General features: G+C 42.4%; 1 long non-coding RNA gene across 1 annotated transcript; it reads left to right on the top strand.

Moving 5' to 3' along the window:
- The first annotated feature begins 10,633 nt into the window (after window positions 1-10,633).
- LOC138266646 (uncharacterized) lies at window positions 10,634-11,374 on the top strand. The gene is made up of 2 exons (XR_011199598.1): window positions 10,634-10,879; window positions 11,229-11,374. It is a non-coding gene; the product is annotated as an uncharacterized lncRNA (long non-coding RNA).
- Window positions 11,375-11,963: the final 589 nt, after the last annotated feature.

Genomic DNA, 11,963 nt, shown 5'->3' with positions numbered 1-11,963 from the left:
TTTCTTAACACCTAATGCTCGCCTCAAAATGCAACCTATCCAGGAGCAATTGGACATACAGTGTCTCCAATCAGAAGGGCAGTTCAACGACATCGTACGGATCATGCCTGTCATGAAAGCAGCTCTTCCCTGGTGGACAAGCTTCAACAATCTCTCAGCAGGGCTCACTCCCCTCACCCCTATTTCGGAATTCATCATTACAACACACGCTTCTCTGGAAAGATGGGGAGCTCATTCACAAGATTTACAGATTCAAGGCAGGTCGAATCCATAACAGTCGAAGATGCATATCAACTTCCTTGAGCTCTGAGCTGTCTTACTGGCTCTTCAAGCTTTGTTGCCAAGAGTTCAAGTTCATCTGTTTTGATAGGAACAGACAACACAACGAGTTTGCATTACCTCAACAAACATGGAAGTACACGATCCAGGATGCTGTCCCAAGAAGCTCAAACTATCTGTCACTGGACACTATGACATCAAGTGGCTTTAAGGGCAGAACATCTCCCAGGAATACACAAGTCTCTAGCAGACACCTTGTTCAGAACATCCCAGAGTTTTCACAAATGGGAATTGAACCAGATGGTCCTGGATGCCATATTTCAACGATGGGGCAAGCCCAATATTGATCTTTTTACAACACAAGAGAACAAGAAAGGCCGGTTTCACTCCAGCAGGTACCCTCAAAAGGGATACTGGGGGAATGCCCTTTTGATGCAATGGTCGGGTATTTATGCCTACTCTTTTCTCCCGATCCCACTTATTCCCAGGGTTGTCCGAAAGATCAAACAAGGACAATGCCAGTTGATACTCTTAGCTTCACAAAGACCCAGACAACACTGGTTTATGAAGCTCCTCATGCTGACAAACACATTCAACTCAAGCCCCTTATTATCAATGAACAATCACCAGGTCCTTCATCCAGACCAGACTTCTCTGCATTTATCAGCTTGGATCCTGAGCACCATGAGCTACAGCGCCTAGACCTTCCAGAAGATTTTCGGAACATTCTTGGACAGGCTAGAGCTGATTCTACCAACAAAACATAATGCCTCAAATGGACACTTTTTTGTCTTTGGTGCGAAAAATCAAAAGTACATCCTATCACATCTTTTCCTGAACAAGTGTTACCTCATTTACTGTCTCTAGCCAAATCTGTTTTAACACACTCCGCTGTCAAAGTGCATTAGGCTGCTATTTCCAGATATTGGCGAACTTAGGGATCTCCCTCCATATGGTCACACAGATTAATTGTCCAATTTCTTAAAGGACTTTTCAGGGCATATCCGCCAATAAAATCACTGCCACCTGCATGGCAGCTAAACACTGTTATCCCAATTGATAAAAACTCCATTTGACCCAATTCACAGAGCTGAACTAAAGTTCTTCACTTGGAAGGTGGGCTTGTTACCAGCCCTTACCTCTGCTAAGAGAGTTAACAAACTTCATTTGTTCACTATTAGGAAACCTTTCCTATAATGGAAAGACACCATGGTAATTCTCCGAACTAATCCCAAGTTCATTCAAAAGGTTCCCACGGATTTTCATCTAACTCAACCACTTATGCTTAAGACTTTTATTCCTAATCCTCAAACACAAGCGGAACACACTCTTCATACTCTTGATGTCAAGAGATGTTTGAAATTCTACTTGCAATGAACAAAACATATTCACACTACTGATCAGCTCTTTGTGGCCTGTGGTAACAACAATAAAGGCAGACCAGTCTCCAAATCTACCAAATCAAGATAGATTTCGTCGGCCATCCAGCTCTGCCACTCTAAGGCAGGCAGGCCTGTTCAACAACAGAATAGCACACACTTGAATTGCACAGTCGCCACAACAGCAGCTGTATTTGCTGGGTTGTTCATTGAAAATATATGCTGCATTGCAACCTGGAATAGCAGGCACACTTTCACCCAGCACTACTGTTTGGATACAGCACAAACTTTGGTCAAGCGGTACTTTGGTATCTTTTCCAATAAGGTGAGCCTGTTATCATATGTTATATAATGTTATACCCACCATCCACTGTTATATTCATGTCTATTTGTTACTATGTATTGCACTGCTAACTATTTTGATTCAATCATGTAAATCTTTGAAAGATACCCCAATACTGGAGAAAGAATTTGTTACTTACCTGCAACTCCCATTCTCCAGTATTGGTATCTTTTTTTAGATTCACATGCAACCAACCCTCCTCCCTTTAGAGGCTGTCCTTCTTGGCCAGTGAGGTCTATCCAGCTAGTGCTTAGAAAATCCGAGGGAAGGTCCCTCTGTTGGGAGAATGATTCAAGCATGTGAATCTATGAAAGATACCAATACTGGAGAACAGGAGTTACAGGTAAGTAACAAATTCTTTTTGCAGAAGGTGTATGATGATTTGCGTTGAACATAATGCCACTATCTTTTTGATCACTACCAAAGGAATGTTTTGAGCAGACAGATGCCTGCCCAAGAAAAAAGATACATGAGTTTGTTTGATGTTGTAAGGGATAGTTGTATCACACAGGCCACAATTTATTATTGTATCAGGAGTGATGCTCTGTCATAATTGTGAAGGAGGTTACTTTGGCAGAATTACAGATGATAGCATAAAATTCACTTATGATACAGTGAATGATACAGTGAATGTTCCAAATGTGTCATTGGTGAGCTGGTATTATAGACAAACAATAGTGATTATGTGAGCCAAAATCACTGGAAAACATGAGAAAAAATGGCACAATTTTTATTCAAAACATATTACAAAATAGTTTTTACTGAAAAATGTAACTCAATTATGTTAAAAGTGACAGATTTGCATGATGTCTTACGCCTTCACAAATGTGCATGTCAGTCAGTCTGTTTTTTTGAGAAATGAATTTGATAGGCATACATTTTGTAAAATAAAAACAGACAGGGATGCGTGCACATTGGTGACAAAGTAACACATACCCCAAAAACATTTTATGTCTTTTGTTATGTCCAGATGATTAATCAGTAATGAACAAAAAGGGATTGGTGGAAGGTTCTTTTGCAGATGGACACTGTACAATGTCCAAAGTTTTTTTTGATTGATATTCATTTTTGTGAAATAGGTTCACTATTTAAAATAAACCATCAGAACCATTCAGAGGTGTTTAACAATTCCTGGAGAAAATTGAAAATGATTAAGGGAAATGATCAATAATTATATGGAAGTAATGATAGGCAATTACTAAACTGTGGCCAAACGTGTTCTGGAGAGGTTCCCTACATGCATGAGATAATGGTAAAGTAAACCTGAGTTTGAAAGCCTTGAAACAAGTGAACTATGAACATTTGGAAAATGTTTTGTGAAAATGCCTCTTGATCATTTTTATTTACACAGATACAATGAAACTATTGTATATATCTTTTGAGCATTTTCAGGAGCAGGCGAAGCAGACATTGGCCACTAACATAGGGAAGTAGTTGACCACTGTGTGTTGGGTAGTGAGACCTCAGACACCAATGGACACAGTGGCATGGAGGGTGATGGAACTGGAACAGAGGCCACCAGCTCTTCATCATCTTCTGTCGCCTCCACATGCGACCAGTCCCTAGTGGTGGCGGACCCTGTAGAAAATGCATCATCCGCATCCTTGTCCGCCACCCAGAGAACCATCTCTACCCTCTTTCTTGCTACCCCCAGTTGACCAAATCTGAATCCTAAAAAGACTGGGCTCTCCTTTGCATCAGGCACCTCACTCCCTGCCCCCTCAACTGCGCTCACCGAGGAGGCTAATGACCTCTTACACATCATCTCTGTAGGCCAGACGGCGATTGTGGATAGCATTCAGGATCTCAGTTGCCAAATGCAAGAAATCGTTGCATTTCTGGATGCCATTCATAGTTCAGTGTCTGGCATGCAGAGATTGCTTGCTAAAATAGCCTCCGCACTGACCGCAGCCCCCCACCCAACTCAACCTTGTGCCCCAACTCAGGTCCCTTACTCATCCCTAATCCCACCCCTATCCCAAGCACACTCACTTCTCTACAGAGACCACCTCCAACAGACACAAGCAGTATACACACACACATATATAAACACACTCACACAGACTAAGAAACACAAACATCCAAACAACATGCACACACTACTGACACTACACCCATAGGCACCACAGCCATCACCACGAGCGCCACAGCCATCAGCACATACACAGCCCACCCACAACCACCACAAAGCACACCCACAACTACAAACATCATTAGCACAGCACACTCACAACTGCCACCACACCCACAAACATACCCACAACCACCTTACTAGCACACTCATCCAAACAAACGCACTTACACAAAAGCACACCTACACACAAAACAACACCTACCACAACTAAACGCGAACACCAAACAACTGTTAAACCACATACATCCAAACACTTACTAGACACACATGCAGTTGCAAAACATACAGGCAGACACACCAAAGCCACACCAGCCACCTCAACAGCACTCATTCAAACAAACACACTTACACAAAAGCCCACATACAACACCACAAACCAAACCTAAATACACACACTCACCTGAACACCAAACACCTGCCAAAAACACACACATACACACAGACACATAGATAACATACACCAGACCCACATGCAACTGCAAAACAGACACACATCAACCACTACAGTTCCCTGTACCTCCAAAACCCAGTCCTCTTCCACCCGAATTGATGTCTTACCTGTCCTTAACCCCCATGAAACCAAAACCCACCCCTCCCAAGAAGGATCCTTGAGAGGCCTGCTCTGTGTCCATTAGATTCCCTTACCTGAGGAGGTTACCTTTTGGCAGTCTATTTAAGAGACACATTCTGGGCAACAAACCCACAGGCTGATGCTGTGCGTCATGGTTCTCCTACACTTATATTGTTTTACAATACAAAAATTGAGAGAAATAGTTCATTCATTGATAAAATTATTTTATTTATACAAAGTTTGTCCTGACATTTTTTATTTACAAGTCATCGATCAGTAACAATATTAATTATGAATATGTGAGATACATAAACTAACTTACATTTATGACAGTAAACACATAAACGTGTTTAAATAACATATTTGTGCAGTGCAAACAGTGATAAAAATCGGTAATGGACATAGAAATTTTGGTGCAAGCATTTATCATGATAATGGACACTTGCATTATACATATAAAAGAGTTTGAGTAATTTACAATTTAATAATATAAAGATACAGAAAATGTACTAGACAATGAAAAATGTGACATTAATAAATATATAAGGTGTTTTAAGTTTAGAACAAACATTAATTTTACATTTGTTGTACACAAAAGTGTCACCTTGTCTAGTGCAATTTTTACATTTTATTAAATTGATATTGTTCCAGTAATGTGTAATCATTATGTATATGATTTTATAGTTTATGTAAAATGATTAAACACACCTGTATGGACACATTTTAAAACAGGGATTAATGTCACTTTTTGTGTAGGTGTCCATTAGCATGAAGGCAGCTTGCACCAAATTTGTTAATAAAATTAAATTATGCAGGTGTATTTCTTTACATTTCTTAAACAACCACATTGCACACATATGTATTGCAAATTAGTAAAATGTTGCTTGTAAGCGTGAATTAAACATGCAGAAGTCCAGAGCTAATGTGAACAGACAATTCAAAAGGTAACAGGTAAAAATGACACCTAACTTTGATCCCGGCAACAACAGTATTGATTTGCTTCCCGGACAAGTTGCAGCAGCAAAGGTAGGACTTGAATAATCAGGTCCATGATGGAAAGAGGAGTGAAAAAAGAGAAAAGGGAAAGTTTCAAACTTATATCCCTTCTAATCCGCCAACTCAGGTGTGGAGTTTTACCCACCACAGGTACGTCGGCAGGAACGCCCATTGTAATTGGCCTGGCGCAATAATGGCTGTACTCCCTTTGAGAGTCACTTTTCCCTATGGCACCATTGACCTGGGAGGAAACTTCTCACAGAGAAGCAGCACTCTGACGGAATTTCGTTCATCAACCTGCCAGCATCTAAATAGAGTGGGCGGACTGCCTAGTATGTGGATGGAGGAATCAATGGAAAAATGATGCCGGGACCAGATCTGCTAAGATCTAAATCAGGCACAGAGTCTCTACTAGATAAGGCATTACCGAAACTACGTAAGGTGTTCTTCGCTTCCTAAAGGCAACAATCCACATTTGTCAGCTTCCTTTCAAATTATCTTCTGAATCATCTATCAATGTATTTATTACGGTAATATAGCCAGTGGTTCTGTAAAATCAACCACTGCCAGATGATTGACAGAACACAGTAACTGTGTCCCAAGGACTGCCTCAACAGGGGACCCTACTGACATTCTCAAAAGAATGTTGAAATTGGGTCAGTGGTAAATCTATCCTTCAGTCTGCATGTGCAGATGACACTATTTGCTCTTTTGAATGGTCAATGCAATTACTTCAATGAGTGTTACCCCCCTCCCACTCAGCTGAGTAGTACGCTTGTGATCTGTAAAGATTTAATGGTATGCTTGAGATTTTTCCCTTTGTTCAAAGCTCCATTGCCTCCTAGCTGCATTTGGCTATACAGGTATTGCTTTAGGGTTAAATGACATGCTCCGATCTGTGATTAGTCGTTCTAGACTCCACATCGGAGTTCTCCCGTGCACTCATAGGAATTGGACATTCCAATCCCCAATGCGTTCCTCCCAATGGGGACTACTTCCACAAGGAAGAACGTGAGTACTTTTTTTATTTGATGGAAGACACCCTTTTTCAATTGTGCTGGTATTCCCCAAGGCAACCTGCAAACCAGCAGACTGAGAGAATATGGAAGGTTGTATATCAAAATATTGACTACAGATGAATTGAACCACAGCAATATCATAGGAAACATATCAACAACCAATATGCATAGAGGTATATATATATATTGGTAAGTACATATTTACTATTCTTAACTCTACACCTGTGATCCTTGAAAAAACACACACACACATATATATATATATATATATATATATATATATATATATATATATATATATATATATATATATATATATATATATAATCGTCAAGTACTTGCAGATATGTGGAATTAAATATAAGAAACATATACTTATCTTTGTTATCTTTCCTTGTCATCAATATTTTGGTTGTCAATATTGCTGCTGCAATGTTTTGCAGTACAATATTTTAAACACAATATTCTGGTATCATACTTCAGTCAGTGAGTTAGCGCTCCCACTCCTTGGAATTCAGACCACCTTGCTTTTGTGCTTCTATCAGATAAGAGCATCTCTGTCCTGAGTGTTCTCTTCCACACCTCTGTTGGGGGCTGTACCTCTCTGGCCCCTGGAACATGGACTCTTTTTTTGCACACATAGGACTAGTTTGTTGTCATTGGAAGCATCCACTGCTTCTGATGGTCTTGTCGGTTGCATCACTGCTTCTCTTCCATCATCCCTTCTTCTCATCCATCATCCCTACTTCTCATCGATCATACATCATCCCTACTTCTTATCCATCATCCCTAATTCTCTTCCATCATCCCTGCTTCTCATCCATCATACATCATCCCTAATTCTCATCCATAATCCCTGCTTCTCTTCCATCACGCATCATCCCTTATATTCTTCCATCATCCCTGCTTCTCATCCCCCATTTCTGCTTCTCATCCCTACTTCTCTTCCATCATTCCTACTTCTCATCCCTCCTCTCTGCTTCTCATCATTACTTCTCATCCATCTTCCATCATTCCTACTTCTCATGCCTCAGCCATCATCCCTACTCCTCAGTCCTCGTCCCTCAGTCATACCAACACATTTTCAGTTTTATGAAACACACCTTCACACTGATACATATGAAACTGAAACAAGAAAGGTTTTTGGTTGAACTGTAGATGACCTCTATAACCCTTTCTCCAAGAGTTGATTTATGACCCAAGCTGGGACTCCTTATATTTCCCAAACCAGCAGAGCTTTCTGCAGAGGCTGGTGTAAACAGAAAAACACTTAGTTAAATAAAATGAAATATTGTGCAGCCTTGAATTCACTGGAAACAAACACACAGTTGCATTTCCTCTTCTCCCTCTTCACCCAACATGTGCAATGAGGAGGCTGTTTTTCAGTGAAATAGAATGCAGCTCTCTTTCATAACTCTGATTGGCTGTTGCCAACCAATCAGTGTGAAGGTGTGTTTCACAAAACTGAAAATGTGTTGGTATGACTGAGGGATGAGGAATGAGGAGTAGGGATGATGGATGAGGAGTAGGGATGATGGCTGAGGCATGAGAAGTAGGAATGATGGATGAGAAGTAAGGATGAGAAGCAGGGATGGTGGAAGAGAAGCAGGAAAGATGGATGAGAAGTAGGGATGATGGAAGAGAAGCATGTATGATGGATGAAAAGCAGGGATGATGGATGAGAAGTAGGGATGATGGAAGAGAAGCAGGGATGATGGATAAGAAGTAGGGATGATGGATGAGACGTAGGTATGATGTATGATGGATGGGAAGCAGGGATGATGGAAGAGAAGCAGGGATGATGGATGGGAAGTAGGGATGATGTATGATGGATGAGAAGTAAGGATGATGGAAGAGAAGCAGGGTTGATGGATGAGGAGTAGGGATGATGGAAGAGAAGCAGGGATGAAGGATGAGAAGTAGGGATGATGTATGATGGATGAGAAGCAGGGATGATGGATGAGAAGTAGGGATGATGGAAGAGAAGCAGGGATGATGGATAAGAAGTAGGGATGATGTATGATGGATAAGAAGTAGGGATGATGGATGAGAAGTAGGGATGATGTATGATGAATGAGTAGTAGGGATGATGGAAGTGAAGCAGGTATGATGACTGAGAAGTAGGGATGATGTATGATGGATGAGAAGCAGGGATGAAGGAGGAAACGTAGGGATGATGGATGAGAAGTAGGGATGATGGATGAGACGCAGGGGTGAGAAGTAGGGATGATGGAAGAAAAGTAAGGATGATGGATGAGAAGTAGGGATGATGGATGAAAAGTAGGGATGATGTTTGATGGATGATAAGTAGGGATGATGGATGAGAAGCAGGGATGAGAAGTAGGGATGAGGAGTGAGGAATGAGGATGTCCTAAAATGGATGCTGTACACGTGGCAATCTATATGCTTCCTCCCACCCTAACTTCTCTAGAACACCCAGGTCATTTTCCCATCTGTCTTTCAATGCCTGTAGGGGAGTCTGGCTATTCACTATAAGTGTTCTGTAGATCTGGGATACTGCATTACTGCTTATAGCAGCTGCCAACAACCTATATTCCAGAGGTGTTTCATCTGCCACCTCCTGTAGTTTTTTACTGTGTCCCATGAGAGCAGATCATAATTGTATATATCTAAAACATTGACCCTGTGTTAGTTCGCACTGCTGCTGAAGTTCTTCAAATGAGAGGATCCTGCCTGCATCACAAACATCTCCCAGTTTGAACATTCCCAATATATGCCATTCCCTGGACTACTCGAAATGCTTGACCTCTCCGATTACACCTGACTCCCACAAGGGAGTTTCCATTGTCACTTTCCCTGCCCAGCCCAGCCATCTTGTTACCTTCTTTCAAATTTCAGTAATTAGATTTGTTTGGGACAGGAGCCTGATTGCTTAGTTCTTGCTATACAGTTTGACGCACATAACCTCCCAGGTCCATCGCCCTCCTGTCTCTCCATCAGTGGTTCCCTGGTAACTGAAAACAATGGGTCCGCCAAGTTCAGCAGTATATTGTCTGCAAACAGAGAGATCACGTCCTCCCAATCCCGTCGCAACCAGACCACAAATTTGGTTGTGCATCCTAATCCAACAAGCTTTATGTCCAAAGCCAGAGTGAACAGGAGGGTGATAGCGGGCAACCCTGTCTTATCCCCCTCTCTAACTCAAGCACCCTCGAGGGTAATCTGTTTATGTGTGCCCTAATAGTTTCAGTATATAGCAATCAAACCCTGGACAACATTTGTGGCCAAACCCCATTTTCTGCAGGACTGCAAATATATATGGCTACTCCACAGAATTAAAAACCTTTTCGGCATCCAAATACTTTATAATTGCAGGTTCATGGAGAAGATGGTGTCTTGCTAGACAACCAAACAACCTAAGATTGTGGATCTCAGGGGCATAAACCCAGATTGGTTGGGGGCTATTAATTTGTCTATTACCTGAAGGAGGAGTTTGGCCAAGTCCTTTGCAGGCACCTTAACCTTTCTATTGAGGAATGTAATAGATCTGTAGGAGGTTTGCCCTGTTTGTCAGTGAAGACTACTGTTGCCAATTTGAGGTCCCAGGGGAGGCACCCTTTGCCCCTGGCCTCACACAGCATATTTCGTAGCCAGACAATCAACCTCCTGCTTGGACACTATAAGTACTCCAGAAAATCAGTTTGGTTCTGGAGTTTTCCTTTTCGTCAATTGTTGGATTGCCGACCTAATTTATTTTTCCCCCTGATCCCAGTACAATAGTCCCCTAACATCCCGATCCAGGGCCAGCTTGGGAATATCATTAACAAACCTCTCAATCTCCCTGTAGGCGGGTGTCTTCCACCGCGCCTACAGACTCCTCCGACTGGCGCTGTTCGCGCGTGTCGGAGGTGGGAATTTGCCATCCCCATGGTAACGTGGGGGCGGCTCCGGACGCCTGGGACGCAGATTTCCGGGTCCCGGGTGTTGAAGACAGCGACAACGGACTTGGGAACGGGACGGAGAAGACTTCGGAGGCAACAGCCTCGAAAGACGGAGCCGAGCATCGGGAGACGGCGCCCGTAGCAGAAGGAGCCAGGATTGAGAAGCAGGAGCTTCTCAAGAAAACGCGAAGAGGGAACCGGCCCCCGAGAGATGAGCACTTCCCGCCACGTCCCAGGAGGGACGTGGCTAAACAAGGTACGGTCCTTGCTCAAAGGACAAGCCAGCCCTTACAAACAGGAAACAGGGGAGGAGAGAGCGGGAAGGGAGGAGGCGGTGGGGAAGAGGGTACTAAACGGGGGAAACCGATACTGTTAATTAGAGCTGTAGACCGATTATAACTCTTGGACCTGATTTATAGCAAGAACTTCCGGGGAGCACTAAAGGTGTTTTGAGTACAGCACCTGTGTTTCTATTCACACACTACCGGGTCTCTCTCTCTCTCTCTCTTTTTCCCTTGTCTCTCACAATCTTACTTTCATGTTAAAAATATATATATACGCCCGACTTACCTTCCATTCCACTCCTTTGTTTTTCGGTTCACCAGGAGTCCAAGACAAGGTGGCGCCAGTCAAGAAAGGACCTATAAAGAACACCAAAAAAAAGGAGGAACATTAAAGAAGATATCGCACGAAAAATCTAAAACCACCTGTTTGCACAAAAGTCTTAAATAAATATAACCTTCATTTGTAATACGTCTCCGAGTCCTTCATACCACCCTCACGCCCCGTAACACTCCCCCAACAGGATCCTCTCTTCGGCCAGTATAGGTCAGTGTATCACAAAGCTGTGAGCTACCTTAGCTGTTCTGTTAACTGAGACCCTTGTCTGACTAACGACCCTGCAAACCTATCTCTTTCCCTCTTCTGGTCTCACTAGCCATGTGAGCAGCTTACAGGTCTTATTTCCTAATTTGTAGAGCTTGTGTTGTTTGCCCTGTAATGTGTCCTGGCTACCACCTCCACTTGTCATTTGTTTTCATCCCTGCCATAGTCATTCTGGTGTGAAAGTACAGAGGTGGGCTGATCAGCACTTTGTGCCTCCAACCGAGGTAGTTTATTTTCAAGCACTGTGAGTTCCCTGGTCTTTTCTTTCTTCTTCCCTGTGATGTGTACAGTCAGGTACCGCCACATGAACATGTTGTACACTTTCCAAAGAGCTATGGTGAAAAGACGAATAAGTATTATCTGTAAAATTCAGCTCTGGGTTGGTGACTAGAAACTTCTTAAGTGTTCCAACCTGTGAGTTCCCATGGGTCCAGTCTCCACTCTCTTTGAACTGT

This window comes from Pleurodeles waltl, chromosome 11, assembly GCF_031143425.1.
Source record: "Pleurodeles waltl isolate 20211129_DDA chromosome 11, aPleWal1.hap1.20221129, whole genome shotgun sequence".
NCBI lineage: Eukaryota > Metazoa > Chordata > Amphibia > Caudata > Salamandridae > Pleurodeles > Pleurodeles waltl.
The sequence above is the reverse complement of the archived record's forward strand: the minus strand, read 5'-3'. Positions and strand labels throughout refer to the sequence as shown.